This window comes from Macaca nemestrina, chromosome 5, assembly GCF_043159975.1.
Source record: "Macaca nemestrina isolate mMacNem1 chromosome 5, mMacNem.hap1, whole genome shotgun sequence".
NCBI classification, from domain to species: Eukaryota; Metazoa; Chordata; class Mammalia; order Primates; family Cercopithecidae; genus Macaca; species Macaca nemestrina.
The window spans coordinates 91044282-91060663 of record NC_092129.1 but is presented as its reverse complement, the minus strand read 5'-3'; the positions used below and the strand labels follow the sequence as shown (position 1 = coordinate 91060663).

Here is a 16382-nt window from a genome sequence, read left to right as displayed (position 1 = left end):
TATCTTCAAAACTCAGTATTTGGCACAATGACTGACAGAAAATTAGTGCCAGTTTACTATTTAACAATGATGAAACGTTAGTTTAGGAATACCAAACTAATTTATAGATGTTACAATGGATTTATTAATATTTCATTTCATATTTGAACAAAATTTTTAAAAACCCTACTTCGAATGAAAGAAAAACTGGATCTTCTTAGGCACATACAGAAAATTCAAGTTAAGCTTAGTTATTAAGAAAGCGAAACTTTATCACTTTGATCTGCTGTGTAATAGACACTACATAAATGTATCCATTACAGTTACACATTTACAAATTACAATATTCCATGCCAGGCTAGGGTCCCTTAAATTTTCAGAATTTTTTCTAGCACTTTGGGGTGCCCCAGCATTACTAGACTTCCACTTCTCCTCAAGTATTTAGACCAGGTGAATTCTAATAATATGTTTACTCATCTTTGTTCTCCACTAGAAGATAAAGGCAGGGACCAAGTCATGCTCATGACTGCATACACAATGCGTGTGATACATTAAACACTAATATACTTTAGCTAAATGAGACTTCCCCATTCCTGGTAAGGGAAAAACACTTTGTTATAAGATGACTCTGTCTAACTTGGGGTGTAGAAGTAAATAAAAAGCAGGGACATAAGAGTAAGCATCCCTTCACTTTGATTTTTGTATTTTTCACTTTTTCTTTCATTATTGTGATGTTGGATTTCACGTCTCATGACTCCTATCATAAGCTGATGAAAAGATGTTATGATTATGCAAATTCATCTTTTAAATTAATGGTAGGTATTAATAAATATTACTAGGTTACTACTTTTATTTTATTTGGAATAAATATATTTTCATCTGTGCTATTTACTTGCGGAAAAGAGAAATATTTAGGTCACTTTTCTTTGCACCAAGTTTGAACATAATGTAAGCATTTTCCATCAAGTATCTCCATTGCTCTTGAGGACTCCAGTCTCTCTTCTATTTAGACCTTCTTTATGTGACTAAGTAAAGCTAAGAATAGAGAGGGCATTAGATGTAAGTGTCTTTGACTTTTTTTCACCCATAGGTTGTGGAGGACAACTTTGAAACAGCTCCCTAAGATGCTTCTTCTAGACATTTATGATGCTTACATCATAATAAAGTTCAATTTCAGTAATTGAATCTTCCTTAAAGTAAAATCTAACTCATAGGGAAACAAAAGATTTAGATGCCATACAACCATAAATGTGGTTATAATTTATAGCCTCATAGAGATAGAAAGCAAATTCAAGACCATTCATAAGCATTTGATTATGTTGTTTAGCCAACAAAGGATAGAGACTCTTCCAGTAGAAGTATACCTTAGAATAAATGTCTAAGTGTCTGTTTTCAATCATGTCCTATACTCCGTAAACCCAAGCAAAGTTTTCAATGTTTCATTCAATGTTGCCTATGTATTGCCAATATATTTCTGTGAATTACGTATGAGTCATAAAAACAGAAGTCATAAATAAATCAGTCACTCTCAAATCTGACAATTTAAAAATAAAAATAGCCCCAGTGAGAAAGTCGACTCTATTTTTCTCTTCTTTCTCTCTTTTTGTGTGTGTGTGTGTGTGTTTGTGTGTGTGTGAGAGTATGGTCAGTATTTTTAATACAATAGGCATGACTAAAATGAGACTTTTTTTTTTTTTACAGAGGGATTAACACTATTTTAAGCAACTGCTTTTAGTTCAACAGAGCAGTTGATTCGTTGTGCTGTGATAGCTCAAGGTTAATTGAGCAAATAGTCATTTAATTTGGAGAAAAAACAGTGAAGAAGGAAGGTACAAGAGAAGAAATAGAAACATTGTGTTCCAAGTAGTGCCATATATATTTTACATACATCTTTTATAATTTAACTATTCAATACCCTAGTAAGATAGGTATTATAATTCACAATTATAAGAGAAAAAAATTTACCCAAAGTTCAAAAATTTACTTAAGGTCATGTTGCTAGTAAATGGCAGAAGTCAAATTTGAACTTAAAGCTGTATATAAGGCTATCTTTTCTCCATATGTACTGCAGTTGTGATATTCTGTGCAGCACAATATGAAGGTGAATAAATAATGTCTTCAAGACTTGGTTTTTGATAAAAAGAAAAATCGGGGTATAGTAATTTGTATACATAAATCTCCACTGAGCAATGGATGTTCAGAACAGAGGCATATTGCTTCTTGTAAGGGTAGGTAGGATTTCTCCAGCTGTGCTGGAGGTCTGGGAAGTGAAATTCCAGCCAGAGAGAAAATATGTAGACAAAAACAGGGCAGTGGAAATAGCAGAGTGCGAAAGTGATGAAAAGTAGCCAATTTTTATCATTCAAAGGATAATGCTGAGAGATATTTTGGGGTGAGGCAACAGAAGATAAGCTTGGGTTTCGTGTGTAAATGGACACAAATGTGGTCAATTCTGAGCTATGAGAGGTCTAATGTAATGCTTGGGACTGGATGTCAGAGCAGTCCCAGCCTGAATGCTTGCTCTGAGTAGGAATCAAGCTTTTGGAATCAAGTTTTATCCCTACTTTGCTTTTTGACCACACCTCTGTTTCTTAACTGCCTAAAGCACCCACTTGTCTTCTTAAGAGGAAGAAGTACAACTCAGCGTTGTCTTATATCCGTGTGTCTGAGCAGGACCATCTCTGGAAAGGACAGCGAGATGGCCACCAGCACGCACGGATATATTTTTCTGCCAGTCTGGAGGTTGCAGTTGTCTCCTCTGTGCCAGGTATGGCAAAAGAGCCATGGCCTCCCTTGGTCACAGCTAGTACTTAGCACAAGCTCCCATCTTTGCATAATGAAGAGAATGTGTATAAAGCAACTCGAAACTGTGACACATTATGCAAGTGAAAGAAATTATAATCCTCCCCTGAGAACATGAATAAATGTACAGTGAATGAGGCATCTCTGAGAATTTTCTCTTTAGTTCAAAAACTATCACTAAATTTTGAAAAAGAGTTAAACTCAACCTTTCAAACTATATTTTGAGCACCACATTTTTTTTATTATTTAGCCAATTATGTCTTGGTTCCTTTTGTTTAAAAATGTAAATAACCTTTGGGAGGCCGAGACGGGCGGATCACGAGGTCAGGAGATCGAAACCATCCTGGCTAACACGGTGAAACCCCGTCTCTATTAAGAAATACAAAAAACTAGCCGGGCGAGGTGGCGGGCGCCTGTAGTCCCAGCTACTCGGGAGGCTGAGGTAGGAGAATGGCGTGAACCCGGGAGGCGGAGCTTGCAGTGAGCTGAGATCCGGCCACTGCACTCCAGCCTGGGCGGCAGAGCGAGACTCCGTCTCAAAAAAAAAAAAAAAAAAAAAAATGTAAATAACAAGATAAAGTCAAGGAGTGGTCAGAAGAACCTATAAAATATGAAGAGAATATAAGCTGTAGTTTTGAACAAAATTTAATATTATACAAGTAACAAGTAGCTTCCTGGAGAAAGAAAATTATTTGGTTATAAAGTACATAAAATTTAAGTATATATAGTACAATAAAGGCAAATTTATAATTGTTAAAATTTCAGATATGCTCATTTTAATAAAGAAGTCTAAACGTGAAATGTGCTTTTATACCAATGTACCACATGACTAGGTCAAAGATTCCATTCCTGACTCCTGATTCTTTTTAGGAGTCTTGTGAATTATAAAAAGATAAGTAGGTTCATCATTAGTGAAGTATGGGGATTTAAATCTAATCCAAGGATGTTTCAATATTCCCTGTCAGAGGGAAAATAATTTTACGCTATTATCACAAAGGAACTGCTTTCTATTATGTAAAGCTTTACTCTGGTTTTGTTCTAAATAGAAAGTATAATCAGTATATTTTTATAAGTGTGCAATCGTCCTTCATGAAGGGGAAGTAAACATAATTAGTTGTGAATGATTATATAGTAAGGAGAAGCTAGGCTGCACTAGGCTGCAAATAATTCCTTATGCTTTGTTACAGTGCCCCTCATGCCCCTTAACTTAATTGACCACAGACAGGGGCCATGTATGCAAAGCACACCTATTTACAAAATCCTTTCAAAATAAAAAGCTTTATAGCAATGAATATAGGAGCAGATTCAGGTGATGCCACAACAGCCTGAATAATTAACTATTCATCAAAAACTACATTAAATATAAGTGCATATTTCTTGAAAAGTTTATCTGTAAATTTATATGCATTACATTAAAATTTACCATTCTGTTTGTCATTTCAACACCTGCCTTTTCCATTTGAACACTTATTGATTCTAGAAAGTAAAAGTACCAGGCTTAAATTCCTGGGATTCTACCCTTAAGTTTTTAAATTTTCAAACTTCTTAGGAAAACTATGTCACCACGCTGCGCTGAAAACTTTATGATTACAGACTTTGCTGTAATCCCACTCCTCTAAAACTTCCATTTCTGTATACAAAGAAGTCATATAAATGTATTAAGTTCGCAGCAGATATTATCATTTAGCAATATATTCCAGACATTTTGTATCAATACCCATTTAGTGTTCCAAATATTACTTGAGATATTAATAACTTAGGTGGTTAACTTCTTCATGCCAACTACTATCTAAGTACTTTGATTGGTTTAATCCTTGTAACAGCCTTGTTACAGGAAAGGAGACGTTAAGTAACCTACTCAAAGTTACGCAGCAATAACGTAACTTATTGAGCTAGGTTTGGAGTCCAAGCAGTATAGCACTGGAGTCTGAGCTCTTGTTCACCCCACGATGTTGCCTATGAAAATCAAACAACTCTTTTTAAAAGTGATTATTGAAAATAAAATGCAAAACCATTAAACGGATCTTTTGAGATAAGGATTTTCCCCCATTTGTTCTATCATTTGCTCATGTTAGGCTCTCATGGTAGCATAAGTGTTGTCTGTACAGAATTCCAAAGCCAAAGTTCAATCAATAATTTAATCCTGGCTCCCCTACCTTTGGCTGTGTAAAGTAGGCATTGTTTTTCTAACATCACTGAACTTCAGTTTCTCCATTTGTAAAGTGAAAATGATAATCACCAAACCTACTTAGGATTGCTGTAAGGAGTTTATGAGACAGCATATGTAAACCATTCGTTAATGTGGCTAGCAGGTTATTAAATGATTGGCTACCCGTTATATGTTAGTAATTGCCATCAGGCTTTAGAAAACAATGGGCCAACTATGGATTCGTATGACTGTGTTTACTAACTTGCCATTAATGGTAGCTTACCCTAATTACCATAATAAAATAACAGGGGAATTTTAAATTAAGAAAATGGAATTGTCACCTGTATTATTAAAACTCACTTTAAATTTCAGTACTTACCATATTGTTGCCTCCAGCTTAACTGTAGTAAATATATTAGTCATTATGGTTAGGAGTGGTAATTAGTGTAAAGGTTGTCAAGGTCTTGATCAAAAACTAGCATGTTGGTGGTGATGATTGTAGCAGTGACCAGAGCAGGGCAACACTGATTAGCTTATCTCTTACATATTGCATAAGGACATTATAAAAGCAAATGCAATTATTGTAAGTGCATTTATAATTCTGAAATGATTACTGAATAATGAATATAAATTTTGTGCATAAATATATCTTACATATAAAATCATATCTATAAAGGGAATGCTTAAGCTTGCAAGTATTAAATAAAAAATAAATTTTTCATAAAAATACTCCTCTAGCAAAACACAGGCTTTTAAACATAATTTGGTTGGTTCTAATAAAGATTTTTTTCTCATTTTCAAAAAGTTAATCTAAGAAGAAAGGATCATCCTGAAATCCTGAATCTCATTTTATTTTTTTTCTTTACAGTTATCATCTTCTGCATTAATCACTAGAGAAGAGCTTTGGAGACTGGTAAACTAGTTCATTCTTTTTTCCCCATGCTGTCTAGCCATTGAGATTTTCCTCTATCAGTTTTACATTTTTGTTAAATAATCACGATACAGGTTTTTCCTGTATTTCCAATCTGTTTGGTAAATAGCAATTCCAGACCTTGTCTAGAGTTGCCTATATGCCTCATTTTTATTTGTTCTATTTGGCAATATACTCAACTTTGGTTCTGTAATAATTAAGTGAATTACTTTCAGAAATAATAGTCTGCAGAACATAACTGCAAAAGAAGCTTAATTAATTTTTGTTTTAAAAGCAGGCCTTATTCAGCTAGTATTTTTTCATAATTGTATCTTTCCAAGTCAGCTCAAACTGGAATCAGAATCTTGACTTCTATATAAAGTAGACCCAGGTAAAACATCACTCCATATGTAGCAATACTTAAAAGGATACTCTACTTGAGTATTAATAAAGACAACAGAAACCATAATTGTAAATAATTTAGTAGACATCTTGCAATAAGAATTAATTTTATTTTATAATATAGTCACTTAGGCATTGAAATTCAACAAAATATGAATGTTGCATTAATGTTTCTTCACTGAGTAATGGTGACACCTTGAGCTGAAGAGGCAGTATCACGAAGGGAAAGTTCTTTAGCATACTAACAAGAAAAGCTTTGAAACCAACAAACAAAAAAACTAGGAATACATTTAACCAAGGAGGTAAAACATTTCTATAAGAACTACAACACGTTGATGAAAGATACCCTAATTGACACAATTGCTATCAAATTACCAAGATAATTTTTTACATAATTAGAGAAAACAATACTAAAATTCATATAGAACCAAAAAAGACCTCAAATTGCCAAAGCAATCCTAAGCAAAAAGAAGGAAGCTGAAGACATCACCTTACGTGACTTCAAATCACACTACAAGGCTGTAGTAACCAGAACAGAATCGTACTGGTATAAAAAATTACATATAGATAAATGAAACTGAATAGAGAACCCGGAAATAACACATACAGCAAACTGACCTTTAACAATGTCACAAGAATATACACATGAGAAAGGACATGCTTTTCGACAAATAACATTAGAATGTTGGATTGCCATAGGCAGAAGAATGAAACCAGATCTCTATCTCTCACCATATAGAAAAATCAACTAAAGATAGAGTAAACACTTAAATGTAAGACCTGAAACTATAAGAATACTAGAAGAAAACCAAAGGAAAACTCTTCTGAATATTGGTCTAGGCAAATAATTCCTGACGAAGACCTCAAAAGCACAGGCAACAAAGCAAAAATAGACAAATTGGACTTAATTAAACTAAAAAGCTTGGACATCACAAAAGAAATATCAGAGTGAACAGACAAACCACAGAATGGAAGAAAATATTTGCAATCTATGCATTCAACAGGGCACTAATATCCAGAATTTACAGGGAATTCAAACAATTCAACAACAACAAAATACAAATAATCCCATTAAAAGTGTACAAAGGACATGACGGACATTCTTCAAAAGAAGACATACAAATGGCCAAGAAGCATATGAAAAAAATGCTCATTATCACTAATCATCAAAGAAATGCAAATTAAAACCTCAATCACATATCATCTTACCTCTATGCAGAATCTCATTGTTAAAACAACAAAAAATAACAGATGTTGGTGAGGACCTGGAGAAAAGTGAGAACTTACACTGTTGGTGGGAATATAAATGAACCTCTGTGGAAAACTGTATGGAGATTTATCAAACAACTAAAAATAGAGTTACCATTTGATTTAGTAATTCCACTACTGAGTATCTACCCAAAGGAAGGAAAAGAAATCATTGTACTAAAAAGATAACTGCACTCATATGTTTATCACAGCACTATTCACAATAGCAAAAATATAGAATCAACCAAAGTGTCCATCAACAGAAGATTGGATAAAGAAAATGTGATATATATACACAATAAAATACTACTCAGCCATAAAAAAGAATATAAAATTGTGTCTTTTGCAGCAACGTGGATGGAACTGGAGGCCGTTATCTTTGATGAAACAACTCAGAAACAGAAATAAAAATACTGCATGTTCTCACTTATAAACAGGAGCTAAATAATGTGTACACGTGGACATACAGCATGGGAGGATAGACAAGAGACCCCAAAGGACAGGAGAGTGGGATAGGAATTGATAGGGGGTAATAAATTAATGGTTACAACATGCATTATTCAGGTTATGGATACAGTAAACACCCTGACTTCACCACTATGTAACCTATTCATGTAACAAAATTATACTTGTATTCCATAAATTTACACAAATATAAAACAAAAACACATTTTCAAAAAAAGGAATAGGAATTTTCTTTTTCTTTGTTAGAATGATCAGTCAGTTCCTTGGTTATGTTACTTGCCATCTCTCAAACTCTTACTTTTCTAATTTATAAGGTGTGAATAGAAGCAACCTTTCCATATAAATGCAGTGAGAAATTGGTCAGCTAATGTTAAGAATAGAAAATAGTAGAGGGTCTGGCATATAATCAGTGCTCAATACATTCTAAATGCTGTTACCAGGAATCTTGTCTCTGCAGGTGCAATCTGAATTTGTCTATTTCTGAGTTTGGCTGATTTTCTTCAGACTCCTGTGGTGATCTATTGCTTGTACTTGGATATGCATCCCTTCTCCTTGTTAATTTTACTGAATTCTCAATCTTTTATCTGCAATTGTTGAAAGTTCAGACTTTCCAGTCATCACCAACTGATTTCTAAGATTTCTTTTAAAATTTTAAATTTCTTTTAAAATTTCCTGGGGGAAAAAAAAAAAAAAAAAAAAAAAGAACACTACCAGTGTTACTAATAAGCAAGGTATGAAATCTTCTGTGAGATCCTTGAGGTCTTTCCGTCTTTCATTCTCCGTCACAGTTCATGAATCTTGCTGTTGGGTCTTTGGCCCTTCCTCTCAGTGGTTTTTCCTGTGTGCTGCAGACCGGAATGTGAGATGCCATTTCCGGTTGCTTTGTTTTTGTTGTTTTAATTCATGTGTTCTTACTGAAGTTAAGAAAATGTTAACAGATAAACAAATTCCACAATATTTCATGTGAAACTTTACTAACATTTTTCTTTTTCTAGCTATAACCAATGATATCGTTTTACCATTTTACAAAACAAGAGACATCTTTAAAAAGGACTACAGAACTGCACTTTTTATACCTATCATTTTTGCAAAGTTTTTCCAATACAGTGACCATTAAAATGTATTCATTTTATTCTCCATTTTTTCTACAAAAAGCTTAATGACTGCTATTTGAATACAAATAAATTTCTTTCTTTTTATGCATTAACCGGGTTCAACTCATTCTGTGTTTTGACTGAAATTTTAGCTAACATCCTAATATCAGGTTGAACATAATCTGTATTACAATAAATAAATGCAAAAATTTTACTGACAAATAGCTATACTCCATCAAAATAAGAAAATAGAATAGTAGGCCTTCTTAATCATAGTATAAAGTCAAAATTCTTACAAAATTCTGAGGAGTGAAAGAAGAATTCCTAAATCATTTAAAAATTGAAACTGTCATGACTTTATAATGGATTTGGTAAATATATTGTTCATTCTAAGAATAAAATACAAAAATGGAAGAAATTTTAACTAACATTCAGGAAATTATTTAAATTTCTGAATAATGTGTACATGTACATTTTATTCTACTCATGTTAATCAAAAAGCATGCATAATTAATTTTTGACAATCATAAGTGATATAATGCATAATTTAAGCACTGTCCATTCACTTACATCAGCCATTCATTCAGATCATTTAAAATGACAATTCATGTTTTAAATACTTTATTCCATTTTATTTCATGATGTTTCAAAAGTTAAAAATTGATCCTTGGCAACAATGAACTTTTTTTTGGAAGGTATACATTAAAATATTCTGTGAGTTAAACATTGGTAAATATTGTTTGTCAGTCTTGGGAGTTCTGGCTAAGTGGATAATAAGAAAAAATTCAAAGAATTGAATCTTTATGAAATGTTAATATAAAAACATTTCTTGAGAGAAAAAATATAATTCAAAAAATATTGTGTAAACTTCTCTGCCTTAGTAAACACAACACACTTTGGCCAAAGGACACCATAATAAGTATCAAATTTTGTTCTGTGGTGCTTGATCTTTGTTCTGTTAAACTTACGGCAGACTGAATATTAACTCCATAAGATAGGTGAAAGTTATTTTACTGAGAAAGTCTCTGATTTCAAGTTTTTGTTTCCATTTACTTCTTTCTTATTGAACGACAATGTAGAATGTTGAGCTCCATGACCTCCTGGGCTCCATGACACTGTCCTTCAAAAATTAATTAGTGAATTGAAGGCTGAATCAGCCTTCTTCCAAGTAATTTCCTTGCTCTTCAAAAAGTTAACTTCTTTACTCTCATTATCAATGTCCTTTGCCTTGTCAGCAGCATTTAAAACATTATCTATTATTTCTGCATCACTAGCACAATGTCAGTGGAATGGGGTGAGACCCCTGTTGTAGAGCCAAACAGAATGGCAGGGTTAATCAGAGTGGCAGGATTAGCAGTGTCAAGCAATCAACTGGGCAACAACCAGGTACCTGGATTGACTTATTAGGTGCTGATGGTAACAAAGAGATGGATATCTGTCTGAAATTGCTTTAGCAAGTAGTGAACAACATCAGGAATACATGACACTTGAACCTTATCTGGATCAGCTATAAACCAGGCTACAACAAATGTCTCCATGATAAACAAAGTCTCTTAGGACAAATGGAAGCCTGCATAAAGATAAAGATTAGGATCAAAATCTCAGTTCAGTTTCAGAGAATTAAAAAAAAAAAAAATGGATCATAGAAGCAAATAACCTGCTGGGAAAAGGATATCTTGAAGTGTTTTTTTTTTTTTTTTTTTTTTTTTTTTTTTTTTAATCCAAACTATCTGTGCTGGGAATTCTTCTACATATGAGCTCTTCTCACAGATTCATCTTCCTTGCTCAATTTCCTTGCCCTTCTAATCAACACATGCATGTTTTGTGCCATATAATGCTCCATTTACTTCTAATACAATCATTGTTATTATCAGACACTCCTTGTCTACATGTCATATTTTAAATATTTTATATTATTTCAAGATGTTTTAAAAGTTGATAATTGATTATTGGCATCGTTATTGCTACTAGAATTTAATAAGAAGTGATTGTTGTTTTAATGATATTCTTAGCTTTTCAAAGAATGCTTAACACAAAACAAATTAAAAGGAATGAAAATATTAAAGTCAAGTTATATTTAATGAATACATTAAAAAGTGTAAACATCTTCCTGAATACATAACAGTAACACAACCCAGATTGTGATTGTTTTAGGGGAGCAAGGGGAAAGCATAAAACTGGGGAGTAAAATTGTGGTCTTTTACTATTTATTAAGTAAAAATGTGAGAAAACATTACTGTTTTTAATTTCAGTTTTGACAACTACATTTTTTATTTTGTTTTCATTTGCAGCTTCCCTGAACCAGAAATTAATTAAAAGCATATAAGAGAAAGAGACAGAGAGAAAAACAGAGAAAGAATGAGAGAAATGGTAACCCTTTATTCCTTTGACATATATTTTTCTTAAATTAATCAAGTACTCTATTCTGTCTCTGATAATCTGATTCCAGTTTTCCATCTGTTCTGTTTCTTGCCATCTGCCCATTACTGATTTTAACTCCATTGTGCCATATTCCTTGAAGCTAATCTCATTCAGTCCTGTGAATTATAGATATGAAAGGTACCGAGAACCAGGAAACATGTAGAACCATGTAACCCAGTATGGGAGCCCACAGAGAAGAAGGGGCAGATTCAGGACCAGGCTGAGTGACAGTGACCTTGGTCACTGGCATTGTCAGACTACTAAGGGTCTAGATTGAATTTAGAAATCAGTTTTCTGAAAAGGGAACAAGATTATATTGCAGCCTCATAATTTATTTATTCTTTTTTGATGGACCATCAAATGTAGCTTTCTAATGTTATGAATGTATTTAGAGTGACAAAATTGTGTTTGGGAAAAATCATGGCTTATTCAGTTGCATTTGTCCATAAAAATATTTGAAAATTCCAATTAAGATTGGGACAGAGATGGATCAATTTCTAATCTCCTAAGACCAATTTTATAAAAGTTTTCCAAATGAATAACACAGAGTATAACATTCACTGGCAAATTTCGATCATTTTGAATTTTTATATTTAATTGTAACACCGTAAGTTTTGAGCTTATGGAAAAATATTGCTAATCTTCAGTAGTCATATTTTTGCTAATTTCTACTCATGTGTGATTGTCTCCAAACTGCATTGTAAAAGTTATACATTATTTTTTCTAATTTCTCTTTACTCATATTTAGCACGTATTTTTAAAATACATGTATGATAGGTGTTGCTGTTAGTCTTGCAAATGCTAGTCTCTCCTTTTACAGAGGTACCCTTCTTGTTTATTAGTTGAGAATATGGCCACCTGGAAAAAAATGCTATCCGATCCTCATTGCAACCAGGGTATCTGTAAGAAACTTAAGTTTTCGGCAATGGATTGTGAACAGAATTGGCATAAGCAACTTCTAGCAAACGTCTTTTTAAAAGGTGGGTGTGTCCAATTCCTTCTCTTTTCCTCCTTTTTACTAGTTGCAATCAGACATATTGACTGGAGCTGCTTTGAAAGACACTTAGAATCCAGTGTTTGAGTATGATGACTAAAAAGGTAGACAGTGCTTGAGTGCCTGATAATAATGCAGTCATCATATCAACCCGGAAAGCTGATGTGGAACTCTATGTGAAAGGGAAATACACTTTAATTTTGATTAAACGTGAGCTTTCTCCACTTCTGGTTATACCAATCCAAATCCATGTTTTATGATGTATTATTATATACTACAGCCATCTCTATCTATTTTTTCTGTCTAGGAGGTAAACCACAAAATTAAAGGACTGTGTGAACACTTGATGTTTAACTATTGGCTATATTATAGCAACAAATGAACATTTAAATGCCCTACAGATAGCTGGAGTATTTTATTAGATTAAATCTAATACCTACGAAATTTTTTATCACCCTTCCAGGCTGAAGACTTTTCTACTCACTTTCACTGCCTTTGCTTTCCATAGATGCTCCTTCACTTTTTACTTCCTCTCTTTCTAACTTATTTAATTTGCATCACATCATTGATTTTTCCTCTTTGTTTCTTCACTATTATTCTATGTATTTATTTCTTTTCTGGGCTTCCATTATATTTCTTGGTTTGTAGAAACATTGTTCTAGAGTTCGAGGGCATTTTTATTTCCTTTGATAAAAGAACCAGTCACATCTCAGGTCAAGCAACTTTCGAAAATCTGCTCTCACTTCTTTCAACACTGACTGTGGGAATCTTTGTTTTTCCCCTCTCTCTCCTACATTAATATGTTTTTCTTAAACAATGAATATGCTGAACATCAGAAGGAAAAATACTCTGTATGTTTAAAATATTTTAAGAGGTTCTAAAAAGTATTAAGGATATTATAAAATAACACCTCTATTCTACTCTTTCAAATACTAGTGATGCTGCTTCTCAATTTAATAATAGAAAACTAATGATTATTTCTAATCATTAGGTAATATTGGTTTATATCTTCACATAAAACAATTTACTGTTTCTATACAACTGAATCAGGCCAACAGAATGGGAAGGTGTAAGTATTACAGAAGCATGCTGTTGTGGCAGAGTTTTGAAAATCTTCAAATATTTGAGTCTGGCTTTAAAAAATCACAGGATTATAAATAATATAGTTCTATAAATATGTACCTGACATTTTAAAAAGACAAATTAAAGCAATTTTAATTGCAATCTAAAGAGGAATGTGACTCTTGGAAGGATAAGAACATCAGTAAAATAGCTAATTCTTTGAAATTCAACTGGTTCCATAGAGTATATGTGAAAAAGATCTGAATTAAAATACAGTATTCTGATAGTGCCAGTCATCAACCTGAAATCAAAATAAGAGAAATACTGCTGCCAGACATGGTCTTAACACATGATGCTGTTTTCTTCATTTTAAATATTTTTCCTGACAATTCTAAGTTATTTCTCATGAGAAAAGTTGAGTTAAGTCATCCCCAGGAAAGTGAGTCATAGTATCTAAACACACAGGAGTACCATTCTGTGGATGAGTAAATGAGATCAGTTCTATTTCCACCATGCCAGAAGCTGTACATTTTCTGGAAAGGCTCAGGATTTCAGATCTTTAGTGAGACTTCCCGCTAAGCTGAACATCTGTTCATAATATATTGCACACTTGCTAGAAACCTAAGAATGCTAAAATGATTAGAACATCTTGATTGTGTTTTCCAGTAGTATACAGACAAAAGAAGATGTCGAATTGGAGCACTGAGAAAGCAACAAATCACCTCTCAGCCACCATCCAAATACGTACCATCTTGTTTCCCCACTACTCTCATTTATCAGTTGTTGGAAATGGTTATGAAAATATAATTGAGGTATTACTTAAGAAAATCCCATGCCTTTGTCCCTGAAATAAATGAACAGCCAACAATAAGGATATTTAGAAAAAAAAAAACAATTTTTATATACGCAAAATCATATCCATCACTTTAAGTGTTTTAATTTCCTTGGCTATTTTGTCTGTATTGTTTCTCTATACCCCTAAAATTATGAAGTAATGAATACAATTAGCATAACCTTATAGGACATAGGGAATTGATTGCTTTGTGAAATTGATCTTCCATTTAAACATTCTCTTCTTCCATTAGTTGACATCTGGTCATTTACCAAATTATTTCTTACTTTTTTAAACCAATGAACTTTTATCTCAAAATATTGTATTAAAAATGTGTATAGTCTATTGGGAACATTCACACAATTACTGTAATGAGCATGAAAAGTACCCAAGTCAATGTACATTATTTGCAAATAAAAACAATAAGTTTTCTCCGACTGAAACAGTTCACTTATTAAATCCTCTAGCTGATCCTCTAGATTCAGAAGAACATTAAGAATGCAATTATTCTCTTAGGCAGTACTCAATTAAACAAATTTGATGCAATTGATTGAATTATATGTGGGGAAATTCTAAAAACCTGAATATCTGGAAAAGTTCATAACATTCTTTTTTATTATTATTATACTTTAAGTTCTAGGGTACATACGCACAACGTGCAGGTTTGTTACATATGTATACATGGGCCATGTTGATGTGCTGCACCCATTAACTCATTGTTTACATTACGTATTTCTCCTAATGCTATCCCTCCCCACTGCCCCCACCCCACGACAGGCCCCAGTGTGTGAAGCTCCCCACCCTGTATCTAAGTGTTCTCACTGTTCAGTTCCCACTATGAGTGAGAACATGCGGTGTTTGGTTTTCTGTCCTTGCCATAGTTCGTTCAGAATGATGGTTTCCAGCTTCATTCAGGTCCCAACAAAGGACATGAACTCATCCCTTTTTATGGCTGCATAGTATTCCATGGTGTATATGTGCCACATTTTCTTAACCCAGTCTATCACTGATGGGCATTTGAGTTGGTTCCAAATCTTTGTTATTGTGAATAGTGCCGCAATAAACACACATGTGCATGTGTCTTTATAGTAGCATGATTTATAATCCTTTTGGGTATATTCCCAGTAATGGGATGGCTGGGTCGAATGGTATTTCTAGTTCTAGATCCTTGAAGAATCGCCACACTGTCTTCCACAATGGTTGAACTAGTTTACACTCCCACCAACAGTATATAAGTATTCCTATTTCTCCACATCCTCTCCAGCACCTGTTGTTTCCTGACTTTTTAATGATTGCCGTTCTAACTGGTGTGAGATGGTATCTCATTGTGGTTTTGATTTGCATTTCTCTGATGGCCAGTGATAATAAGCATTTTTTCATGTATCTGTTGACTGCATAAATGTCTTCTTTTGAGAAGTGTCTGTTAATATCCTTTGCCCACTTTTTGATGTGGTTGCTTGATTTTTTTCTTGTAAATTTGCTTAAGTTCTTTGTAGATTCCAGATATTAGCCCCTTGTCAGATGGGTAGATTGCAAAAATTTTCTCCCGTTCTGTAGGTTGCCTGTTTAGTCTGATGGTAGTTTCTTTGGCTGTGCAGAAGCTCTTCAGTTTAATTAGATCCCATTTGTCAATTTTGACTTTTGTTGCCATTGCTTTTTGTGTTTTAATCATGAAGTCCTTGCCTATGCCTATGTCCTGAATGGTATTGCCTAGGTTTTCTTCTAGAGTTTTTACGGTTTTAGGTCTTGAACAATTAAGAAGAAAAGAAGGTTAAAATTATAGGTACAGGAGAGAGACGATTGTTACTAAAAATCATGATCATACTTAGGTTATTACTTGATTTTTCATACCATCTTTGAAAATGTGTTTTATATCTTCATTTTGAATTTAATTCAGATGAAGAGCATAGTACTTTGAGAACTAAAACTAAGTGCTGGAATTTTCAAGATTAAAAAAAAAATAATTGTGATCAGGGATCAGAATCAGTACCGTGCAAAACTGGGAAATAAGTTTGCCAAAGATC

General features: G+C 33.3%; 1 long non-coding RNA gene across 1 annotated transcript; it reads left to right on the top strand.

The window, feature by feature from the left end:
* Positions 1 to 5796: 5796 nt before the first annotated feature.
* Positions 5797 to 14656, top strand: LOC105498555 (uncharacterized). The gene is made up of 4 exons (XR_011623069.1): positions 5797 to 5843; positions 11341 to 11419; positions 12313 to 12450; positions 14193 to 14656. It is a non-coding gene; the product is annotated as an uncharacterized lncRNA (long non-coding RNA).
* The last annotated feature ends 1726 nt before the right edge of the window (positions 14657 to 16382 follow it).